General features: G+C 45.7%; 1 protein-coding gene across 1 annotated transcript in view; it reads right to left on the bottom strand.

Annotated features, from left to right (window-relative positions):
* The window catches only part of gabrg3 (gamma-aminobutyric acid type A receptor subunit gamma3), a 644954-nt gene that overhangs the window by 227564 nt on the left and 391129 nt on the right, over window positions 1-26261 (bottom strand). The window lies entirely within an intron of this gene.

Raw genomic sequence — 26261 nt, 5'->3', positions numbered from 1 at the left:
ACACACACACACACACACACACACACACACACACACACTCCGCTTTCTCTGCTGTACCTGCATGCTTACTTTCAGTGACTGATGAACAAGGACCCCCAGATCTCGTTGTACTTCCCCTTTTCCCAACTTGACACCATTCAGACAAGAATCTGCTTTCTTGTTTTTGACACCAAAGTGTGTTTATCCACATTAAACTGCATCTGCCCACTCACCCAACCTGTCCAAGTCACCCTGCATCCTCATAGCATCCTCCTCACAGTTCACACTGCCACCCAGCTTTGTGTCATCTGCAAATTTGCCAATGTTAGTTTTACGAAAGGTTGGACAATCTTGGATAGACACAAAATGTTGAAGTAAAGCAACAGGCCAGGCAGCATCTCCGGAGAAACAGTTCTGACCCTTCCCACACCCTACTTGTCTTCCTAGTTTCACTGTTTGTATCCCTGTACCCCTTCATTATCCCTTCATTTACTGGTCTCATCGAGCAGGTCTAAGCATTCTTCGAAACCATCTCCCTGTTTTCCTGAGCAGGGTTTGAAATGTGGTGCTGCTAATTTAGCTGGCAACTCCATTTTAGCTGACATAGTCTGTTTAACCCTTACATCACATCATCACTTCCCCAGCAATAAATGGGCCGTTATGGACTTCACCCTTCCTTGGTCATCTGTTGCCGGCCCTGGTGTGTTCTGGCTTTTTGCTACCTCCAGTACCCACTCACCCCTCCCCTCTACGTTCAGCCTGAAGAAGGGCTGCGTCCCGAAATGTCACCTGTTCCTGTTCTCCAGAGATGCTGCCTGTCCTGCTGAGTTGCTCCAGCACTTTGTGTCTGTCTTGTGCCGAGACGGAGTAAACACAAATAGCTCACTTGTGAATGAGAAGCTTGACTTGCCTGGCCCTTAGCTTACTTATTCTGCTGAGAATTTGAAAAAAAAAACTTAGAATAGAATAGTTTCTTTATTGTCATTGTAACATGAACCATGTACAACGAAATTGTAAAATGTCAGCCAGTCAGTGCACCATTCAAACATTTCTAAAAGCTAACGATACATACAAGGTAAAATATTTAAAAAAGATAAACAACTAAAATAAATATCATAAAAATAGCACGCATAAACACCCAGCCCTACATCCTTCTGTCGATTTCACAGTCTCTTAGTATGTATCGCCCCTGCGTTCCTTGGCGGCTACATTTAGTGCCTTTATAGCAGTGGGGTAAAAACTGTTTTTAACGAACAGTACTGTTTTCACGAACAGTATCTCATGACAATGCTGCTTTATGTGTCACCTGATGCAACTGCGCAATGACATTTTTTTTCCGCATATATTACACTTGTTGGCGCCGCCATTTCTAGCGCCGTTATTCAAAGTCCAAAGTCCGTTCGCCCCACGCGCTCCATGTACTGGAGCAGTTCCTGCAAACTTTCTCCTCGCCCGGCCATCTTTATGTCCTGGGGAGGGACTCCTCCTGCTGCCGACCTTGCAAACCCGAGCTGGAGGCGTTACCCCGGTTCACCCTCCGGCCCTTGCTCCCAGTGCCCGACATCTCCAGCTTCCTCCCGGTTACGCCCAACAACAAGTCTTCGGCCGGCTTCCTGGTCTCGCTGACCGCCGAGCCTTCGGAAGGCCACCGTCAGCCGATTGGTGGTACATTGCGCTGGTAGCAGACCGATAAATTCAGCCGAGCGTGAGCTGTATGTCGGCCAGACCGACAAATAATGCTTCCTCTAACGACAAGCATCGGCCCTGGTTGTTTTCTCACCTAATGCATAGAAACATAGAAAACAGGTGCAGGAGTAGGTCATTCGGCCCTTCGAGCCTGCACCGCCATTCAATATGATCATGGCTGATCATCCAACTCAGTATCCTGTACCTGCCTTCTCTCCATACCCCCTGATCCCTTTAGCCACAAGGGCCACATCTAACTCCCTCTTAAATATAGCCAATGAACTGGCCTCATCTACCTTCTGTGGCAGAGAATTCTAGAGATTCACCACTCTCTGCGTGAAAAATGTTTTTCTCATCTCGGTCCTAAAGGATTTCCCCTTTATCCTTAAACTGTGACCCCTTGTTCTGGACTTCCCCAACATCGGGAACAATCTTCCTGCATCTAGCCTGTCCAACCCCTAAAGAATTTTGTAAGTTTCTATAAGATCCCCCCTCAATCTTCTAAATTCTAGCAAGTACAAGCCGAGTCTATCCAGTCTTTCTTCATATGAAAGTGCTGACATCCCAGGAATCAGTCTGGTGAACCTTCTCTGTACTCCCTCTATGGCAAGAATGTCTTTCCTCAGATTAGGCGACCAAAACTGTACGCAATACTCCAGGTGTGGCCTCACCAAGACCCTGCACAACTGCAGTAGAACCTCACTGCTCCTATACTCAAATCCTTTTGCTGTGCCTTTTGCTGTGCCGCCGCGACGTCAACCGCCTCAACTTCTCCACTCCACTGTCTCACTCCAATCTTTCCCCCTCTGAACGCACTGCCATCGAATCACTCCGCAAAAACCCAGACTGGGTCATCAAACCAGCCGACAGGGGAGGTGCCGTGGTAGTCTGGCGCGCCGATCTCTACAAAGCTGAGGCCACGCGCCAACTCTCGGACACCTCCTCCTACTTACCCTTGGACCATGACCCCACTGACGAGCACCAGGCCACCATTTCTAGCACCATCACCGACTTCATCAATTCCCACGCCCTACCTGACCAAGCCTCCAAACTCATCGTTCCCCAGCCCCGCACGGCCCGTTTTTACCTTCTCCCCAAAATCCACAAACCCGGCTCTCCCGGCAGACCCATTGTCTCTGCGTGTTCGTGCCCCACCGAACTCATCTCCACATACCTTGACTCCATCCTATCCCCCTTGGTCAAATCCCTCCCCACCTATGTTCTAGACACCTCAGACACTCTCCGCCGCCTCCACGCATTCCACTCTCTAGGCCCTCACCCCCTCATCTTCACCATGGATGTCCGGTCACTCTACACCTCCATCCCCCACCAGGATGGCCTCAGAGCCCTCCGGTTCTTCCTCGACCAGAGGAGCAACCTATACCCAGCCACTGACACTCTCCTCCGCTTAGCGGAGTTGGTCCTCACCCTCAATAACTTTACATTTGACTCCTCCCATTTCCTCCAAACACAAGGCGTAGCTATGGGCACACGCATGGGCCCCAGCTACGCCTGCCTCTTTGTCGGGCACGTTGAACAATCCTTGTTCGAGACGTACCAGGGCCCCATCCCCGACCTCTACCTCCGTTACATTGACGACTGCTTTGGTGCCACCTCCTGCACCCACACACAACTGACTGACTTCATCCACTTCACCACCAACTTCCATCCGGCATTCCAATACACCTGGACGATTTCCGACACTTCCCTACCATTCCTTGACCTCACCATCTCCATCGCAGGGGACAGACTCCTGACCGACATACATTACAAACCCACTGACTCACATGGCTATCTGGACTACACGTCTTCCCACCCTGCCCCCTGTAAAGACTCCATCCCCTACTCCCAATTCCTCCGCCTACGCCGCATCTGTTCCCAGGATGAGACATTTCATACCAGGGCATCGGAAATGTCCTCGTTCTTCAGGGAACGGGGATTCCCCTCCGCCACCATAGATGAGGCTCACACCAGGGTCTCATCCATACCCCGTAACACTGCTCTCTCTCCCCATCCCCGCACACGCAACAAGGGCAGAGTCCCTCTGGTCCTCACCTTTCACCCCACCAGCCGGCAAATACAACACATAATCCTCAGCCATTTCCGCCACCTCCAACGTGACCCCACCACTCGCCACATCTTCCCATCTCCCCCCATGTCTGCCTTCCCAAAGACCACTCCCTCCGCAACTCCCTCGTCAATTCTTCCCTTCCCTCTCGCACCACCCCCTCCCCGGGCACTTTCCGTTGCAACCGCAAGAAATGCAACACCTGTCCCTTCACCTCCCCCCTCGACTCCATTCAAGGTCCCAAGCAGTCGTTCCAGGTGCGACAAAGGTTCACCTGTATCTCCTCCAACCTCATCTACTGCATCCGCTGCTCTAGATGTCAGCTGATTTACATCGATGAGACCAAGCGTAGGTTGGGCGATCGTTTTGCCGAACACCTCCGCTCAGTCCGCAATAACCTACCTGACCTCCCGGTGGCTCAGCACTTCAACTCCCCCTCCCATTCCCAATCCGACCTCTCTGTCCTGGGTCTCCTCCATTGCCAGAGTGAGCAACAGCGGAAATTGGAGGAACAGCACCTCATATTCTGTCTGGGGACCTTGCGTCCTTATGGCATTAACATTGAATTCTCCCAATTTGGCTAGCCCGTGCTGTCTCCTCCCCTTCCTTAACCCTCTAGCTGTCTCCTCCCACCCTCCCATCCGCCCGCCCTCGGGCTCCTCCTCCTCCTCCCCTTTTCCTTCTTTCTTTCCCCACCCCCCATCAGTCTGATGAAGGGTTTTGGCCCGAAACGTCACCTATTTCCTTCGCTCCATAGATGCTGCTGCACCCGCTGAGTTTCTCCAGCATTTTTGTGTACCTTCGATATTCCAGCATCTGCAGTTCCCTTTTGAACACTTTTGCTGTGCAAGTCAGTTCCGCTGGAGATGTCTCTGTGCCAAATGAAAGTAACTGGAACTGGATGTGGTGCTGCGTCTGATTCTGTGGTGGAAACTACGGGCTGTCAACTGGATTTGTCAATAAAGCGGTTTCGACACTTGGAGCGGCATTGTTCTGAACCTTTGCCACGGTACTAATTTAATTGTCCGCTCTTCTGACGCAGTGAATAAATGTTATCCTCTCCAGTGATCTCCGTTGGGTTGTTTCACCTACGAGCTGGATTCCGCGCTCTTCAAATGTGTTTGCGGCTGATCCCCGAGTCACGGCATTTTGTCGATACTGCTGTTGCTGACTGTAAGCAGTTGCTGACTGACAGCACTGCGATGAGCAAAGTAATTTCCCAAAAGCAGAAAAAACCTTTGTCTATTTGCTACACAATCAATACAGTGGAATCATTCCCATTATAGCAGAGAGAAGCAAACCATAGGAATTTATAAAGCACCTTTCCTGACCTTGGGAAGCTTGAAAGCGCACACTGAGAAACAGCTTCTTCCCTTCTGATACCAGGCTGCTGAACAGTCCTTCTGTAAGCTAGTGTACTGTTCGATTCACCTCTGCCCCATTGAGGACATTGGACTTTGTCGAAGTAACTGATGTGCTACAATGCTGAAAACTATATTCTGCACTCTGTTTCTTCCCCTTTGCCCCATTTATTGTACGAGTTTAAACTGATTGTACCTATTTATGGTATATCTGGCCTCTCAGCCTGAAGAAGGGTCCCAACCCCAAACGTTACCCATCGTTTCTCTCCAGAGATGCTGTCTGGACCACCGAGTTACTCCAGCACTTTGTGTCTATCTTCGGTATAAACCAGCATCTGCATTTCGTTTTTACACAGTTCGTCTCTTCCACTGCGAAATCTCCTCAAGGTGTGCCAACTCTGAAGAAGTTCTCCTCCTCTTTCAACTTTCAGTCTGAAAAAGGGTCCCGGCCCGAAACGTTACTCCAGCATTTTGTGTCTATTTGTGGCATATCTGAACTGCTTGGGGAGCATGCAAAACTTTTTCACTGTACCTCGGTACATTTTTAGTTTAGTTTAGAGATACAGCGTGGAGACAGGCCCTTTGGCCCACCGAGTCTGCACCGACCAGCGATCCCTGCACACATTAATGCTCCTGTCCCACTTAGGAAACCTGAACGGAAACCTCTGGAGACTTTGCGCCCCACCCAAGGTTTCTGTGTGGTTCCCGGAGGTTGCAGGTAGTGGAAGCAGGTAGGGAGACTGACAAAAACCTCCTATCTACACTATCCTGCACACACTAGGGACAACTTACACATACACCAAGCCAATCAACCTGCAAACCTGTACGTCTTTGGAGTGTGGGAGGAAACCGAAGATCTCAGAGAAAACCCACTCGGTCAAGGGGAGAACGTACAAACTCCTTACAGACAGCACCCGTGGTCGGGATCGAACACGGGTCTCCGGCGCTGCAAGCGCTGTAAGGCAGCAACTCTACCGCTGCTCCACCGTGCAGCCGTACATGTGACAACACTAAACATAACATCAACCATTCTAGCTGAGTTCTCTCATACACCTGACGTGGACATTTAATGTTCTCCGCATTAGTCCAGTTATTCCGCCGTTTTTTTTTTGGAAAGATACAGCATGGAAAACCACCACCCCTGGCAGCTCTTTCCAGGCACGCACCACCCACTGTGTATAAAGAGTATCCTGCACATCTCCTTTAAACATTTTCCCCCTCACCTAAAACCTATGCCTTCTAGTGTTTGATTTTACTTCGGAGTCACTTGAGTGACTATATGAAGAACCCGCTCAGTGCGCAGGCGCGGCATTACGCCAGCAGTGCAACAGCGGCTGCCACGGGATTTAGGCTCTCCCGTTACAGATGAACCGGACCGTCAGGTGAGTACCCTGAGGTCGGGTTTTCTTTTACAGGTGAGCCTTTTTCTGCTTGTGTTTTTTACAGGCAGAGAAAAAGGCTCTGGAACAAAACTGTCCCCCGTTTTCCCGTTGGGGAGGGGGGCAGCAACAGGCGGTAGGAGCGTTACCCGGTGTTCCGTAATTCTCCGACACCGTGCCGAGGCCAGCCCGCTAGTACCTGAAGCAGCGGGCTGGACGCATAGCCACTCGAGAGGCATCCGGCAGGTGTTCCCGATGTCGGACGGGACGTCTCTCCACCCGCACGGGGGGAGAGAGAGCCGCCTGAGCCGCTGGAGCGGCTCACGGAGCAGGTGCCTGCGAGACGCGCTGCTTGAGGGGCGCTCTCGCTACTACAAGGCACAAAAGCTCCAGAAGAACCTGTCCCCCGCTCGACTCCAGCGGAGGAGCGTTCCATTGCAGGGGGGGCAGCAACAGGCGGCAGGAACAATTACCGGGCGCTCCGCTATCCCCATCACCGCGCCGAGCCCAGTCCCGCTAGTGCCTGAATTGCGGGCTGGATGTCTAGCCATCCGAACAGGCATCCGGCCGGTGGCGTCCGATTCATCGGACGGGGACATGTCTCCACCTAAATGGAGGAGAGACAGCCGCCTGAGCTGCATCCAACAGCAATTGGAGCAGCTCCAGCGAGATGCGCAGAAAGAGCGCTCTCGCGGAGGGAGGTCAGGCACCCCCTCCACAGTGCTTCATGCACTGCCCTCTGCTCCCTAATTACTGGAGGCTAGCATTGGTGACCAGGGCTGGGCTGGTCTGGAACAGGGGCAGGCGGACGAATTCGGGAGTATGCCAGGGGTGCAGGAACATGAAGAGCTGTTGGGTGTGATGGACCGCTTGTAGCAACCCCACGGGCTGGAGCACCGCTGGAACCAAGAATGGCGGCCAGCATCAACCATTACTGGAAAAGGTGCTCGCTGAGGTGCTGAAACAACACGCACCAGAAAACGGTGAGGCCCTCAAAGTAAAAAGTGTCAACAGCCAAATCTGGGGGCATGTGGGTCACACATCCGGACCCAAGAACTCAAGCTACAGCGGATCCTAAGGCTCCTGACGTCGGCCATCACAGCCTTTGCTCGTTCCGTGGAGACCACGGAGATGGATACCTGCCAGCAGGATGTGCTGGCATTAATGTGTACCACACAATTTGAGATCAACAATCTCCGGAGGGAAACATAAGACCTGCCCTCAATCCCAAATTTGCTGGCTTGTGTAAAGCCCCAGCTGCGGAGACGGACGCGCTGCTATTTGGGAAAGATTTCAATAAAAAACTGAAGGAGATGCAGGAAGCATCAAAAACCTTCGGCCTAATGAGGGCAGGCCCCGGGACGAGCAAACCAAGACCTCCGATACCCAAGCGGCAGCACCCCACGGCATCCACCAGTCGACGTCCGCAATATGGGACTGGTGAACGCTTAGGGTCCGCACATTATCCCCAAAGATCTTTTAGATCAGGGCCCGCAGCAGACCCTCTGGAAAATGCGCCTCCCCCCAACATCGCCAGCACGTCAGAACAAAATCTTCAGGAAAATGAAGAAACAGAATCGCCAATAACCATGGAGGTAGGTGGGTCTGGTCCCTACCAGCATATAGAGAATAAGGGTGCTTTATTAACAGGGGGGAGATTACACTTGTTTAAAGAAGCATGGGGTATGGTCACGAGTGACAAGTATATACTCAACAACATTACAGGATATAAAATACAATTCATGTCAGAAAAAACGCCGCCAGTTCAACAATGACCCCAAAGGGTATTTCTCCCTCCATCAAAGAGAAACGTGAGGGACAAGCTGAACTGGTGAGACTTATCACAAAGGGGGTCATCGAAAAGACCAAACATGAACCTTTGGAATTTGTATCGAATATATTCACTAAAACCAAAAAAGATGGTGTCTGTCGCATCATCATTGACTTAACATCACTAAACAAATTTGTTAAGTATATACATTTCAAAATGGAGACATATGTTACTGCCAAACAACTGAATTCCAAAGGACACTTCATGGCAAGCATTTATCTTAAAGATGCTTACTATCTAGTACCCATATACAAGGATCATCGCAGATACCTAAAATTTATCTGGATGGTACAAAGCATTGCCCTATGGGCGAACTCAGCCCAAGATTATTCACCAAAATATTGAACCCAGCCATGGCAATACTAAGAAAACAAAAACATATTGTCATGGCATATCTGGAGGATATTCTGATAGTAGGGAAAACTATGGAATTGGCTGTGGCAGCAGTATCAGCTACAAAACAGCTCCTCGAAACTCTGGGGTTCGTCCTACATCCAGATAAATCTAAGTTGAAGCCATCCACTATCATGGACTACCTGGGCTTCACAATTAACTCAGTCCATATGACTGTTACCTTGCCAAAGGCAAAAATGGTTGAATTAGCACAATCATGCAACAAATTAATGGTCAACGAGCGACCAACTATTCGACAAGTAGCAAGAGTAATTGGGGAAATGGTAGCAGCATTTCTGGCTACACAATTCGGACCTTTGCACTATCAAAAAATTTACAGAGAGCAAAGGTACGGGCAATAAAACGACATACAGGTCACTATGATCGTGTCATGAACTTACCCACTGAAGCAATATCAGAGCTACAGTGGTGGGCGGAAAACGTTTGGCATAGTTTCAGCCCTATCTTTATCACTAACCCTACTTTAGTTATTCAAACAGATGCCAGTGCTCAAGGCTGGGGAGCGACTAACTCCATATCCAGCACAAGTGGTAGATGGACTAAACTAGAGTCATCATTACTACTTACACTGGGCATTAACTATCTAGAGATGTTGGGCGCCTTTTATGGTTTAAAAGCATATGTATCTAATATGCAGCACTTGCATGTTCGGTTACAAATTGATAAATACTACGGTGATGGCTTATATTAACCATATGGGTGGCATAAAATCATTATCATGCGACAAATTGGTCAACATGATTTGGCAATGGTATGCCGAAAGACATATTTGGCTATCAGCTACTTACCTACCAGGTAAGCTAAACACCCATGCCATGAGAAAATTAAACGCCTGGGTTGCAAGTTTGAACAGACCTTACCTGGAACTGGGATTGTCCAAACAAACCATCACCACCATGTCGGCATCCCTTCGAACATCCACCAAGAGGCAGTACTTAACCAGCATCAAAAAAGGGAGAAGTACTGCCAGGAAACATGGACAACATACGCAACAGCTACAGCCACCAACACACTGGAGTTCCTGGCCATCTACACCACGATGTAGGCATCAGCTACAGTGCCATCAACACAGCGCAGAGTGCTCTTTCTGCTTATCTCAAACCAGCGCCAGGACAACAGGCGATGGGATCCCATCCACTGGTGGTAAAACTGATGAAGGGCATTTACAATATCAAGCCCTAAGCCCAGGTATACCCATATTTGGGATATCAGTGTGGTCCTGACATATCTCAGGGAATGGCCACCAGCCAGATCCCCCGGCCTCGAGCAAGCTACACTAAAGACGCTCATGTTGATGGCACTTGTATCCGCTCAGAGGGTCCAGTCACTACACCTATTGCGACTGGACAACATGATCACAGCTCCAGACCAGATCTGTCGTTATCCAGCGACTGATCAAACAGAGCAGACCAGGAACACCAAATCCAGTCGTGGCTTACCCACCAGAACCACGGTTATGTGCCATGACCCACCTACTGTCCTACATAGACACAACCAGAATATTCGAGGGAGATGAAAAGCCTTGTGGGTCAGTCACAAAAACCTTATGGTGGGGTACGAGCCAAACCATTGCGAGATGGCTCAAGCAGGTGCTAGAAACTGCTGGGATAAACACTAACATGTACAAATTTTATTCCACCAGGGCAGCATCCATGTCGACGGCTAAAGAATGGACATGCCTATAGACCACATCCTGGCTACAGCAGGATGGTGGGAAGGGAAAAGACCGTTCAGAAATTTTATAATAAGCCGTTGGCAAAACCTGGTTTAATTGCAGTAAAGATTTACGAACTGCAAATATTTAATTTAAGCCCAGGGGAACAACATTCTTTGTTGTTATTGTTTAAAAAATACCATTGTGTTTTTCTACAAATAGACTCATTGGTTCATTACGATAACACTTCCTCCCTCAAGAACTTCGGCAGTGAGTGAAATGAAACTGTTACACGGTTTGAAATCACAGAGCTTTGAAATCTTCACGTAGTCACTCACGTGACTCCGAAGTAAAATAGTAAGATTAAACGAGAACTTACCAGTTTGAAGTTTGATCTGTATTTTATGAGGAGTTACGATGAGGGATTACGTGCCCTCTGCTCCCACCCTCATTATATGGATCAAACTAATAAATTGATGTCTCCTTATCTTTACTATGTTTACTTCAAAATAACTGTGTCTATCTGTGATTCCACACCGCTGCTTGGAAGTATGCCGCGCCTGCGCACTGAGCGGGTTCTTCACGTAATCCCTCATCGTAACTCCTCATAAAATACAGATCAAACTTCAAACTGGTAAGTTCTCGTTTAATCTTACTATTTTTCCTTCCTGGGAAAGATTCTGTCTGTCCATCCTATCTTTGCCTCCCGTAATTTTATATACTTCCATCATGTCTCCCGGTAATGTCTGACATTCCAGAGAACACAATCCAAATCTGTCCAACCTCTCTCTCTAGTTAATACCTTCTCATCCAGGCATAATTCTGTTAAAATCCTTGCTAATCTGTTGGTTTGTGTATACACATAGGCATGGATCTCAGCCCCCCCCCCTTGATCCTTTTGATATCATTGAATAGACTCTAAAATTTACCATCCTACCACAACTAGAGAGCAGTCCTGATCTACTATCGACCTCATTGGAGACCCTCGGGCTATCTTTGATCGGACTTTGCTGGCTTTATTATTTCGAATTTAGAAGATTGAGGGGGGATCTTATAGAAACTTACAAAATTCTTAAGGGGTTGGACAGGCTAGATGCAGGAAGATTGTTCCCGATGTTGGGGAAGTTCAGGACAAGAGGGTCACAGTTTAAGGATAAAAGGGAAATCCTTTAGGACCGAGATGAGAAAAAAAATTTTCACGCAGAGAGTGGTGAATCTCTTGAATTCTCTGCCACAGAAGGTAGTTGAGGCCAGTTCATTGGCTATGTTTAAGAGGTAGTTAGATGTGGCCCTTGTGGCTAAAGGGATCAGTGGGTATGGAGAGAAGGCAGGTACAGGATACTGAGTTGGATGATCAGCCATGACCATATTGAATGCCGGTGCAGGCTCGAAGGGCCGAATGGCCTACTCCTGCACATATTTTCTATGTTTCTATGTTTATCTTGCACTAAACGTTATTCCCTTATCATGTATTTGTACACTGTAGACGGCTCAATTGTAATCATGTCTTGTCTTTCCGCTGACTGGTTAGCACGCAACAAAAGCTTTTCACGGTATCTCGGTGCGCATAGCAATAAACTAAATTGAACTAAACTCATTAATCTCAGCAAACTGACAGGTCCCCCATTTAATAGCTCATCTGAAGGGCAGTGCAATACAGACATTGTCAGAGTGAGGCCCAGCGCAAATTGGAGGAACAGCACCTCATATTTTGCTTGGGCAGCTTACACCCCAGCGGTGTGAACATTGACTTCTCTAACTTCCAAGTAGCCCTTGATTTCCCTCTCTCTCCATCCCCTCCCCCTTCCCAGTTCTCCGACCAGTCTGACTGTCTCCGACTACATTTTATCTCTGTTTGCTTTGTTGTTACCTTCTCCTAGCTCTCTATTCTACATTGTCCTTGATCACCATCCCCTTTGTCCCTTTTTCACACCTCACACTTCCTTTTCAATTGTATCTCCCTCTCCCGTGACTCCAGTCTGAAGAAGGGTCTCAACCCGAAACGTTACCCATTGCTTCTCTCCAGACATGCTGCCTATCCCGCTGAGTTGCTCCAGCACTTTGTGTCTAGCTAGCAACGCCGATGTTCCTTGTTGTGGCGTTGCCATGGCTTATTGTGAGCGACCTAGTTGATGATTCCATTGCCGAGTTTCCACATCTGCTGAATGACATTTGGCTAGATGAAGAGCTCAGATGAGATCTATAAGCTTGCCTCTGGTGCCCTTTCCAACAGTACAAGGCCTTAGATGGATATCCTCCCATAATCAAGGGACTGATTTCCCGATCAGCATCAGCAGCATCGCACTCTGCTGCTTGTCGAGATATACAGACTGCAGAAGATCAAAATGTGAGCAGAGCAGCTTATGAAAGCACTGTTGGCTTACTGTAAAATCAGACTTATAAAGCTATTTGCTAGATGTCGTGGGAAGTCTGTAAAAGTGTGTTCAACATGCACGCCAGTGGTTTGTGCACAGGTGTGTTTGTTTAATGAAATCAAGCTTGGCAAAATTAATTGTTTACTTTCCGTAGCATCACTTTCTGATATCTGTATTTTCAAGCTTGTCAGACTTCACTAGACTTCACCTGAAGCACTGACATTGTAAAACACCACACAATACCACAAAAATGCTGCCTTTCATCTGTTCTTTTCAACCCTTTCATTCATTTGTTCTTTGTGTCTTTTCATACCTCTAGTTTCCCTCTTCCCCCGACTCTCAGTCTCAGTCTCAGTCTGAAGAAGGGTCTTGACCCAAAACTGATTTGAGAATGAAGGCACAGAAGTTTAGGGAAAATTGCTCAGGTTTTCCTGCTAAGTCAAGTCTTATATCTTCAAGATGTTGCGATACCTTTGATTTAAACCAGCATCTGCAGTTCTTTCCTACACATAAGGTACAGTGAAACTCAATTTACTCATGTACAACAGAGGAGTAAAGGGGGCAATACGGATTGCAGAACATAGTTCCCAGCAGTGTAATACACTTGTAATACACAGTGTAATGTACATCAGTTTCCGAAGGAATGTTTGATGTCTCAATATGGTAGAGGTGAATTGCTGTTTAAGAAGGAACTGCAGATGCTGGAAAATCGAAGGTAGACAAAAGTGCTGGGGAAATTCAGCGGGTGCGGCAGCATCTATGGAGCGAAGGAAATAGGCAACGTTTCGGGCCGAAACCCTTCTTCAGACCTGCAGCAGATTGTAGACCTCCAATTCAGTGAATTGTTGCCAGCGTCTACATGGGAAATAATGATCCTTGGGTGAACAGGAACAACAGCTTCCCACATGCTTCACAGAAGAATTATCAAGCATAAAAAATGGCAGCAAAGAGATATTGATGTTGAGGGGATCAAGCCATGTGGATTCAGTATAAGATATTGAACAAGTTAGGTCTTTATTCTTTGGAGCGCAGAAGGTTAAGGGGGGACTTGATAGAGGTCTTTAAAATGATGAGAGGGATAGACAGAGTTGACGTGGATAAGCTTTTCCCATTGAGAGGAGGGAAGATTCAAACAAGAGGACATGACTTCAGAATTAAGGGACAGAAGTTTAGGGGTAACATGAGGGGGAACTTCTTTACTCAGAGAGTGGTAGCTGTGTGGAATGAGCTTCCAGTGGAAGTGGTGGAGGCAGGTTCGATTTTATCATTTAAAAATAAATTAGATAGGTATATGGACGGGAAAGGAATGGAGGGTTATGGTCTGAGTGCAGGTAGATGGGACTAGGTGAGAGTAAGTGTTCGGCACGGACTAGAAGGGCCGAGATGGCCTGTTTCCGTGCTGTAATTGTTATATGGTTATATGGTCACCCATTCCTTCTATGCTACCTGCCCCGCTGAGTTACTCCAGTATTTTGTGTCTATCTTCAGTGTACACCAGCATCTGCTCTTCCTTCCTGCACATTGTGGGCTCCACTGTTTCTTGAGCATCGGTGCTGGCCTTGATATATTATTTTCATACCTTTCATTCGTTTGTCCTTTGTATCTTTTCGCTGGAGTTTAGAAGAATGAGGGGGGACTACATTGAAATGTACAGACTAGTGTAGAGACAGAGTGGATGTGGAGAGGATGTTTCCACTAGTGAGAGAGTCTAGAACTAGAGGTCATAGCCTCAGAATTAAAGGACCTTCTTTTAGGAAGAAGATGAGGAGAAATCTCTTCGGTCAGAGGGTGGTGAATCTGTGGAATTCTTTGCTACAAAAGGTTTACAGAGGCCAAGTCAGTAGATATCTTTAAGACAGAGATAGATAGATTCTTGAATAGTACAGGTGTCAGAAGTTATGGGGGGAAGGCAGGAGAATGTGGTTAGGAGGGAGAGATAGATCAGCCATGATTGAATGGCGATGTAGAATTGCTTAATTCTACTCCTATTCCATATGACCTTATGATCTTTTCATACCTTTGACAATAAAAGCTATCTATCTATCTATCTATCTATCTATCTATCTATCTATCTATCTATCTATCTATCTATCTATCTATCTATCTATCTATCTATCTATCTATCTATCTATCTATCTATCTATCTATCTATCTATCTATCTATCTATCTATCTATCTATCTATCTATCTATCTATCTATCTATCTATCTATCTATCTATCTATCTATCTATCTATCTATCTATCTATCTATCTATCTATCTATCTATCTAGTTTCCTTCTCCCTGGACTCTCAGTCTGAAGAAGGGTCTGGACCTGAAACGTCACCCAGTCTTTTTCTCCAGAGATGATGCCTTACCCGCTGAATTACTACAGCATTTTATGTCTACATGAAAACTGAATATTGGAGTGCAAGGGTTTTTGAAGCTATGTTTTACTATCAATTTAAGCTGTATAAACTGTATAATCCAAGAAAGATAGTTCCCTAAGACTGAAGTCTCCAATGTTTGATGGGAGATGGGTCTTATATATTGGAGTGACATACATATGCGTTTTTGTAGTATTGTTGTGTTTTGTTGGAAAGGGAAACAGTTATAGCAATTGCCGTTTGAAAGCCAATCTTTTGTTGGGAAAGAGCTCAGATTTTCCTCTGCGTTTCTGTGAAGAGGTGTTTGAATGACTTGTGATTTTGACTTTACAAGGCTGTTGCCAGGACTCCAGGGCCTGAGAGGTTGAGTAAGCTAGGACTTTATTTCTTAGATGAGGTAGAAGCTACCCTCTCATCATCCTTAGACAACTTGACAAACTACTACAGGGACATCCCACTGAAGGCAAACCCTGCTAAGACCCAAGTTAGCCCGTTCCACCTTTGTAATCGCGAAGCTGGGAGGAAGCTGTCCTTAACATGGAATGGTGTCTCTTTGAGACAGTGTGACCACCCTCTCTGTCTTGGGGTCACTCTGGACTGAACCCTCTCCTTCAAGCAACACATCAAAAGAGTGAAGGGCAAAGTGAGGATGAGAAACAGCCTCCTACGCAAGCTGGCAAACTCGTGGTGGGGTGCCAATACATCCACACTGCGCTCAACTACACGTGCGCTGTGCTACTCTGCTGCAGAGTATGCTTGTCCTGTTTGGGAGAGATCATCTCATGCAAAGAAAGTTGATGCCGCCTTTAATGACAGCTGCAGATGCATCACTGGCTGCCTAAAACCAACGGATGTGGATAGCTTGGCCGGTATTATGCCACAGGAATCCACAGATCAGTTGCCGGTAGAACTGAACATAGTAGGCAAGTTGGGGACACTGGCCATTCCTGTCACTCCCATCACCCAGCCCCAAAAAGGCTGAAGTGGAGGAAGAGCTTCTGCCCCTGTCCCACTTAGGAGACCTGAACGGAAACCTCTGGAGACTTTGTGCCCCAACCAAGATTTCCGAGCGGTTCCCGGAGGTTTTTGTCAGTCTCCCTACCTGCTTCCACTACCTGCAACCTCCGGCAACCACCTGCAACCTCCGGGAACCGCACGGAAACCTTGGGTGGGGCGCAAAGTCTCCAGAGGTTTCCGTTCAGGTTTCCTAAGTGGGACAGGGGCATTACACTGTCCTACACACAGGGGACAATTAAACATGTTTACCAAGGTTACCAAATACCACATTCCAAAGCCTGTACGTCTTTGGAATGTGGGATTAATTGTAGGCAAATAGATTTCTGTAAAATTGTCCCTGGTGTGTGTAAGATAGAAATTAGTGTACAGAGGGTCATTGGTCAGCGGGGACTCGGTGGGCTGAAGGGCCTGTTTCCACAGTGTATCTCTAAACTAAACTAAATCCTCTAGGTACCCCAGCTGAGGTGCCTATGGTAGTGTAGGAAGGAACTGCTGATGCTGGTTCAAACCGAAGATAGACACAGAAAGCTGGAGTAACTCAACGGGTCAGACAGCATCTCTGGAGCAAAAGGAATAGGTGACGTACTGGGTCTGAAGAAGGGTCTTGACGCAAAATGTCACCTATTCCTTTTGCTCCAGAGATGCTGCCTGACCCGCTGAGTTATTTGAGCTTTTTGTGTCTATGTTGGTGTTGAGTGTTCAGGTTGTTTGAAAGTGTGTTAGCTTTCATAGCAAAAGGATTTGAGTATAGGAGCAGGGAGGTTCTACTGCAGTTGTACAGGGTCTTGGTGAGACCACACCTGGAGTATTGCGTACAGTTTTGGTCTCCTAATCTGAGGAAGGACATTATTGCCATAGAGGGAGTGCAGAGAAGGTTCACCAGACTGATTCCTGGGATGTCAGGACTGTCTTATGAAGAAAGACTGGAGAGACTTGGTTTATACTCTCTAGAATTTAGGAGATTGAGAGGGGATCTTATAGAAACTTATAAAATTCTTAAGGGGTTGGACAGGCTAGATGCAGGAAGATTGCTCCCGATGTTGGGGAAGTCCAGGACAAGGGGTCACAGCTTAAGGATAAGGGGGAAATCCTTTAAAACCGAGATGAGAAGAACTTTTTTCACACAGAGAGTGGTGAATCTCTGGAACTCCCTGCCACAGAGGGTAGTCGAGGCCAGTTCATTGGCTATATTTGAGAGGGAGTTAGATGTGACCCTTGTGGCTAAGGGGATCAGAGGGTATGGAGAGAAGGCAGGTACGGGATACTGAGTTGGATGATCAGCCATGATCATATTGAATGGCGGTGCAGGCTCGAAGGGCCGAATGGCCTACTCCTGCACCTAATTTCTATGTTTCTATGTTTCTATAGATGAGGTGATTTGTGCATTGGATGGGGATGAAGCTTAACATGCTTGATACGGTGATCGGTCAGATACTGCTGGACTGCGATGATGGGGTAGGTGGACTCCGCAATCCAAAGGCCTGGATCTCTGTACTATTCCTATGAGTAAACCTCTGTACATCTACAGAACTGTCAAGTGAAAGACTGCATGATCCTCTCAAACCTTTACTGCTCTTCCACTGGGGAAAGGCTCAAAGTGTTTGCCGGTGTGAGCAACGATTTTGTAATCTGCTTGACGTCTTTGTGCATTGTGATTTGATCAACTCCTATTAAGGGCCTGCCCCACTTTCATGACCTAATTCAGAACCTTTTTTACTCGTGGACATTTTTCATCAGGCTAGAAAAATGCCCCGACCTACTTGATGCCATGAGTACCTACGACTAGCATCACGACCTACCTATGGCCTAACTATGACCTCCTACGACCTCATGACGACCATGCTACGAGTATGAGTCCAAGGCAAACTCAGCAGGGGTCGTGAATTAGGTCGTGAAAGTGGGACAGGCCCTTAACTATTCCATGTAACGCCTTGGAATGCAAGAGTTACCAAATGCAATGCCATGATGACTATTACTGCCAAAGGCATGTCATTCCTCTTGTATGAAGGTTGCAGCCAAGAGTAACAATCACCAGAACAGTGTTCGCTTTGCTGTGCCAATCCGTAACATCTTCAGATATCTCAGCTGGGTGTTCCTAGATTTATGGATGTTCTCATGTGGAGGCCAATCCCTTACAAACTCTCGAACACTCAAGTATTGGTACATGGATAGGACAGGTTAAGAGTGATATGGGCCGAATGCAGGCAGGTGGGACTGGTGTAGCTGGAACTCCTTGGCTGTCATAGGCAAGTTGGGCCGAAGGACCTGTTTCCCCGCCGTAAGGCCCTATGACTCTTTAAATATTGGTGCATTATTGTCACATGCACAAGATGCAGAGAAAACGTTTGTTTTGAGTACTATCCATGGAGAAGGTACCACACACGACAGGTAGTGCAAAAGAGAAAATAAACAGTGCAGTGGTAAGCTGCAGAGAAAGTGCAGATTTAAAAAAATATGCAAGTGCTGCAAAGAGGTAGATTGGAAGATCAGAAATACGTCTTTGGCATGAGAAGTGTCTGTTTACAATGGGGAAGAAGCTGTTCTTGAATCTGTTGATACGTGCTTTCAGTGTTTTTCTATCTTCTGCCTGACAGGAGGAAGGTCTGAAGAAGGGTCCCGACCCGAAACGTCACCCATTCCTTCTCTCCAGAGATGCTGCCTGTCCCGCTGGGTTACTCCAGCATTTTGTGACCAACTCCTTTGTTTTTGCTGACATTATTCTCTTGCTACCAGGTTATTGTCTTGTTACCAAACACAGAATTTTGCTTCTGATTTCCTGGCATTCCTCTAAGAAGCTTCAATATTACGTCTCCCCATTGCATTGTGAACAGAAGCCCTTATTGCCACAGGCAGGGTTTTAATTTCACCCGTAATTCTGTTTGAGTACACGGTTTACAAAACTGTTGATCCTGTGTGGATCTGTTGTTTGCTCTTTGCGCTAATTAGAAGATTTGGCCAAACATTCGCAATGGCAGACTGTTTGCCAAGCACTTTAAGCCACTTGTCTGGTGCCTCATCATATCACTGTCTCATAGCAATACTTGAGCCCATGATAGTCACAAAAAGCTGGAGTAACTCAGCGGGACAGGCAGCATCTCTGGAGATAAGGAATGGGTGACGTTTCTCCTTCTGAACAAGGGGTCACAGTTTAAGTCCAGAACAAGGGGCCATAGTTTAAGTCCAGAACAAGGGGTCACAGTTTAAGTCCAGCACAAGGGGTCACAGTTTAAGGATAAGGGGGAAATCTTTTAGGAGCGAGTGAGAAAAACATTTTTCACACAGAGAGTGGTGAATCTGTGGAATTCTCTGCCACAGAAGGTAGTTGAGGCCAGTTAATTGGCTATATTTAAGAGGGAGTTTGATGTGGCCCTTGTGGCTAAAGGGATCAGGGGGTATGGAGAGAAGGCAGGTACAGGATACTGAGTTGGATGATCAGCCATCATCATATTGAATGGCGGTGCAGGCTCGAAGGGCCGAATGGCCTACTCCTGCACCTATTTTCTATGTTTCTATGTTTCTATGAGGAAGGGTCTCGACTCGAAACGTCTCCCATTCCATCTCTCCAGAGATGCTGCCTGTTGCTCCAGCTTTTTGTGTCTATCTTCGGTTTAAACCAGCATCTACAGTTCCTTCTTACACATTGAGCCCATGATTTTTCAAATCCCTGCAGGAGGAATAATCATCTAGTACCTCTGAGGTGGTTCTATATTATGGGGATTTAGATCCCATGTGCCCAGAAAGTATTCCAAGATACTCTTAAGAGTAAACAATGAATTTTCCAGGAACCGCAGTGATTTCTTCACACTTCAGCATCTCACAAAGTTGCAATTGTTTCTCAGAGGTAATTCTAAATTAGTATCCAAAAAAGAGATAGCGGCCTCACTCATGTTTAGATTATTAAAACTACCTAGCCATGTTCTCCAGAAATGTTGCCTGACCCACCGAGTTATTCCAGCACTTTGTGCCTTTGTCTGTAAACCAGCGAATTGTGGAGGCAACCCAGACCATCACACAAACCAACTTCCCTTCCATTGGCTCCATTTATACCTCACGCTGCCTCGGCAAGGCCAGCCGCAGAAGCACCCTGGCCACTCCCTCTTCTCTCATCAGGCAAAAGGTATGGAAGTGTGAAAATCCAGTTTCTTCCCAGCTGCTATCAAGCAACTGAATCATCCTTCCACAACTCGAGAGCAGTCCTGAGCTACTATCTACTTCATTGGTGACTCTTGGACTACCCTTGTTCGGACTTTGCTGGCTTTACCTTGCACTTAACGTGATTCCCTTATCATGTATCTATGCACTGCAAATGGCTCGATTGTAATCATGTATTGTCTTTCTGCTGACATGATAGCATGCAGCTGAAGAGCCTGTCCCACTAGGCAATTTCTTGGGCAAATGCTGGCATAATTGACTGACGTATCAGGTCACCGAAAAATCTGCGGCATGATCCGGCTGTGATGACGTATTGATGGGCGGGGTTTTTTTCAAGTGTCGCAAACATTTTTTTGTCGCCGCTGGATTTTGAAATGTTCAAAATCTTTTAGCGGCACTGATATGACACCAGCAGTCGCCGAAAAAATCGTCAAGTGTGACAGGCCCTTAATGCTTTCCACTGTACCTCGGTACACGTGACAATAAACTACACTGAAATGACAAGCAAGGATCCAATGCAACTATGGAAATATACTTGATGACAATAAACTAACTGACAATAAACTAAACTGAGCATCTGCACAGTCCTACCTATTTTTTTTATGTGCGAATATAACATCCTATTTTCATCTAGAGCCATGTTTATTACATTCATCCAAGAGATTTTCAGTTTAATGTTTCACCAGCTATTCAGTACATCAGACTGTGCAGCACTCCCCCAAGACTGAATGGATCAAATGGGAAATGAATTGCTGAAGTGAGACTTGAATCAATAGCTTTCAGATCCAAAGGTAAAAGTGCTAACATCTAGAACAGAACATAACACATAGAACAGTGTAGGACTGGAACAAGCCACCTAGCCCACAATGTAGGTGCCAAACATGGTGCCAATATAAACTAATCTTCTCTGCCTTTCAGACTGAGTGGTAAACATGCGACTATCTAGAACATGGAACATAGCACATAAAACAGTGCAGCACAAGAACAGGCCTTTTAGTTCACAATGTACATGCCAAACATAATGCCAATATAAACTACTTTCATCCGGACTGTCAAAGCCTCCACAGCCAGACATAACAACAGCTTTTTTTTTCCACGAGCAGTAGCTCTACTCAATAACCAAAAGTCTGTAGCCTCCTTTTACTCTGGTATTTTATTTCATTCACATGTTTAAACCATAATGTTTTATTCTCAACGTTTTAATGTTTTATTCTTAATTGTTTACTGTATGTCGTGTTGTTACTTGCGAGCGGAGTACCAAGGCAAATCCCTTGTATGTGTACATACTTGGCCAATAAACGTATGCCCCTGTCCCACTTAGAAAACCTAAACGGAAACTTCTGGAGACTTTGTGCCCCACCCAAGGTTTCCGTGTGGTTCCCGGAGGTTTTTGTCAGTCTCCCTACCTCCTTCCACTACCTGCAACCTCCAGCAACCACCTACAACCTCCGGGAACCGCACGGAAACCTTGGGTGGAGCGCAAAGTCTCCAGAGGTTTCCGTTCAGGTTTCCTAAGTGGGACAGGGGCATTATTCATTCATCTGCCTGCACATGATCCATTTACAGTACCTCCATTCCCTGCATACCCAGGTGTCTGTTATCAGGCAACTGAATGGTCCTCTTAACAGCTAGAGCATAGTCCAGACCCCTCCCCCCCCCCCACCTCCATCTCATTGAAGATCTTTGAACTATCTTTAGTCAGACTTTACCTGCACTAAAAATTGTACCTTTATACTTTATCTGTGTACCGTGGACAACTTGATTGTAATCATGCATAGTATTCTCTTTCACTGCAAACTTTTATAGCACACAAACAAAAGCTTTTCCCTGCAATATTAAACTAAACTATTCAAAAGTTTTTTTAAATGATTCGATCATATCTGCCTCCCCCAGCACACAAGGCAGACATTCCTAGCCTTGCTGATCCATAATTCCCCAATTGGCCTTTCTGCTTCCTTAGTAATACAAAGGGCGGAACAATGAAACTCGAACATAGAACACAGCATAAAAACAGGCCATTCGCCTGCACATAATCCATATCCTGCTGTGAACAAAGAGGGGCCATTGGGGACTACATTGAACACGGTAACTTTGTTGACGTCCTATACATGGCGACTATTTGTATACTTAGAGCCATAGAATGATACAGCGTGCAAACAGGCCCTTCCGCCCATCTTGCCCACACCAGCCAACATGTCCCAGCTACACTAATCCCACCTGTCTACGCTTGGTCCATATCCCTCCAAATCTGTCCTATCCATGTACCAATCTAAAGGGCCTGTCCCACTTGGGCGTCATTTACGTGACGCTGCGTAACATGCGCATGGCGCGTGGTGAGACGTGGTGGCGTAGGCAGTGATGCGCGGTCGCGCGTGGCGCCCCAGGATTTGGGGATTCTCAAAATCCTCGCGCGCCACGTGCGTGACGCACAAATGACGCCCAAGTGGGACAAGCCCTTAACTGTATCTTAAGCGTTGGGTTAGTCCCTGCCTCAACTACCTCCTCTGGCATATTGTTCCATACACCTACCGCCCTTTGCATGAAAAAGTTACCCCTCAGTTTCCTCTTAAATATTTTCCCCTTCACCTAAAACATATATCCTCTGGCCCTCGATTCACCTACTCTAGGTGCATTTCCCCAATCTATTCCTCTTCTTTGTGTATGGTATGCCAATAATTTCACTGTGACATGTCACATGTGAATAAAGTATCCATCAATCAAACAATCCATTCCCTGTATATTTTATGTGCCTATCTAAAAGTCTACAAAATGCTCCAAGAGTCTTAAAGTCTCGGTCTTAACCAGGCTACTCTGCATCACTGCCTCTGGAAATGGATCATTATGCGTGAATTTGGAGTGAAACTCTCAATAAACATTGACAACATGATGTAGCCCAGATTCCATACCATTGAGCAATTTCGTTCAGACTTCGGTCTGAATGACAATAAAGGCATATCTATCTATCTATCTATCTATCTATCTATCTATCTATCTATCTATCTATCTATCTATCTATCTATCTATCTATCTATCTATCTATCTATCTATCTATCTATCTATCTATCTATCTATCTATCTATCTATCTATCTATCTATCTATCTATCTATCTATCTATCTATCTATCTATCTATCTATCTATCTATCTATCTATCTATCTATCTATCTATCTATCTATCTATCTATCTATCTATCTATCTATCTATCTATCTATCTATCTATCTATCTATCTATCTATCTATCTATCTATCTATCTATCTATCTATCTATCTATCTATCTATCTATCTATCTATCTATCTATCTATCTATCTATCTATCTATCTATCTATCTATCTATCTATCTATCTATCTATCTATCTATCTATCTATCTATCTATCTATCTATCTATCTATCTATCTATCTATCTATCTATCTATCTATCTATCTATCTATCTATCTATCTATCTATCTATCTATCTATCTATCTATCTATCTATCTATCTATCTATCTATCTATCTATCTATCTATCTATCTATCTATCTATCTATCTATCTATCTATCTATCTATCTATCTATCTATCTATCTATCTATCTATCTATCTATCTATCTATCTATCTATCTATCTATCTATCTATCTATCTATCTATCTATCTATCTATCTATCTATCTATCTATCTATCTATCTATTTCAGAAGGCCAGGCTAACTGATCTGTGAAAGTCATAACATGTCTATCACAAGTTAGAACAGGGAAGGAAGGAACTCCAGCAAAATCCCATGCAAGCTGTGTCATCATCAGGGAATTCTGCCCATGACATGCCTTCCAGGGTACAAACCAGTTGTGCATGGAGAATAAAACTCTCGCCTTGCAAATGTCCCTTGCGATGTTTCTATGCATGGGAAAACAGATACAAAATGCTGGAATAGCTCAGTGGGTCTGGCAGCATCTCCGGAGAAAAGGAATAGGTGTTGTTTCAGGTTGAGACCTTCATCAATCTAAGAGTCAAGGGGGTGGGGGGAAGCTAGAGGTATGGGAAGGTACAGACGAGGCAGATCCTGCATCGATAAGTCAGGAATGGTGGAGCTCACAATGGTCCATTGTTGACTTGGGACGAGGTGGTAACAAAGGAATACAAACGGTGAAACTAGGGTGGGAGATGGACAGAGAGAGAGGGAATGCAAGGGTTACTTGAAGTTGGAGAAATAAATATTCATGCCGCTGGTTGTAAGTTACCCAAGCGACTCACTACAGCATTTTGTGTCTATTTTCGATGTAAACCAGCATCTGCAGTTCCTTCTTACACATTTCTTTGCATGGGATTATTTTTATAAATATGTAGAATATATATATTCTTTTTATAAATATTACCCAGATAAATATTTTGGTAATAATATGACACACTGGCATTAATTGAAACCTCCTTCGTTATAATGGCCAGGTCTTTGCAAGGTCAGTTTAGAATAGGCACCTACAAGTTTAATAAAAAATACAGCTACTGGATATTTCACAGTAATAACCACCAACTATTCAGTATTCAGACAGTACCAGTGACATGAGCAGTTATATGATGGATTTGATGATTTTAATATAATCTCTGACCTACTCTGTCCTGTTGAAAGATATTTCACTTGTCCAATTATACACGGGCTCATTTTCCAGCTCACTCACATGGGTTTCGGTAACATGCATTTCAGGATATCTGAAAGAATTAAATTCAAACAAGCTCACATGCTTCAATACATCTGCATCATAGAGTCATAGAGTGATACAATGTGGACACAGGCACTTTGGCCGAACTTGCCCACACTGGCCAACATGTCCCAGCTACACTAATCCCACCTGCCAGCATTTGGTCCATATCCCTCCAAACCTGTCCTATCTACATACCTGTCTAACTGCTTCTTAAATATTGGGATAGTCCCTGCTCAACTATCTCCTCTGGCAGCTTGTTCCATACACCCACCACCCTTAGTGTGAAAAAGTTACCCCTCAGATTCCTATTGAATCTTTTCCACTTCACCTTAAACCTATGTCCTCTGGTCTTCGATTCACCTTCTCTGGGCAAGAGGTTCTGTGCATCTACCCGATCTATTCCTCTCATGATTTTATACACCTCTACAAGATCACCCCTCATCCTCCTGTGCTCCAAGGAATAGAGTCCCAGCCTACTCAACCTCTCCCTATAGTTCAAACCCTCTAGTCCTGGCAACATCCTCGTAAATCTTCTCTGTAGCCTTTCCAGAATCATCTCCTGATTCTCCACAGAATGCTGAAAGTAGGTGAACATTTACCACTTGTGTAACAAGCATTGCATCTGCTGGTAACATTGACAAAGACTGTAAGCACCATCCATGGCCCAATATAATCAACAGGGTTTTTTGCTGAGCTGAGCTGCTCCACAGTGGAAAAGCTGCTTCTTTAGGGCTACTCCCAAGAGATTATGTGCAGTATGGAACTACAGATGCTGGTTTACACTGAAGATAGGCATAAAATGCTGGACTAACTCAGCGGGCAGGCAGCATCTCTGGGGACAAGGGATAGGTGATGTTCTGGGTCTGAAGGGTCTCGATGCAAAATGTCACCCATTCCGTTTCTTCAGAGATGCTGCCAATCCCGCTGAGTTACTCCAGCATTATGTGACTACCTTCCCAAAAAATTATGCTGGGCGATCTGACCATCATTGGATCAGATGCATTGCAGGTGCTGTGAGGGACATAACACTGCAAAACGTAATCCATTTTGTCCTATTTTATGTCTGAGAATGTGGAGAGATCCAACATTTAACACATTGTTTCCTCAGTGACAAATCTCTACTGAATGGCCGCCTACAAATTAATTGCTGACTGGCAGTGTTAAATACATGATACAACATGGGCACCAAGTTGCACCTTACCTCTGCAATTCAGTTCCGCAGTGCAATGGAAACTGCTGCTGATGAATTTTAAAACATTTTTTTAAATTATTATTTTTTTTTTATAAGCATTACATGTTGATATAC

Source organism: Amblyraja radiata, chromosome 6 (genome assembly GCF_010909765.2).
Source record: "Amblyraja radiata isolate CabotCenter1 chromosome 6, sAmbRad1.1.pri, whole genome shotgun sequence".
Lineage (NCBI taxonomy): Eukaryota > Metazoa > Chordata > Chondrichthyes > Rajiformes > Rajidae > Amblyraja > Amblyraja radiata.
Note: the sequence above shows the minus strand (reverse complement) of the source record. Positions and strands in the feature narration are given on the sequence as shown.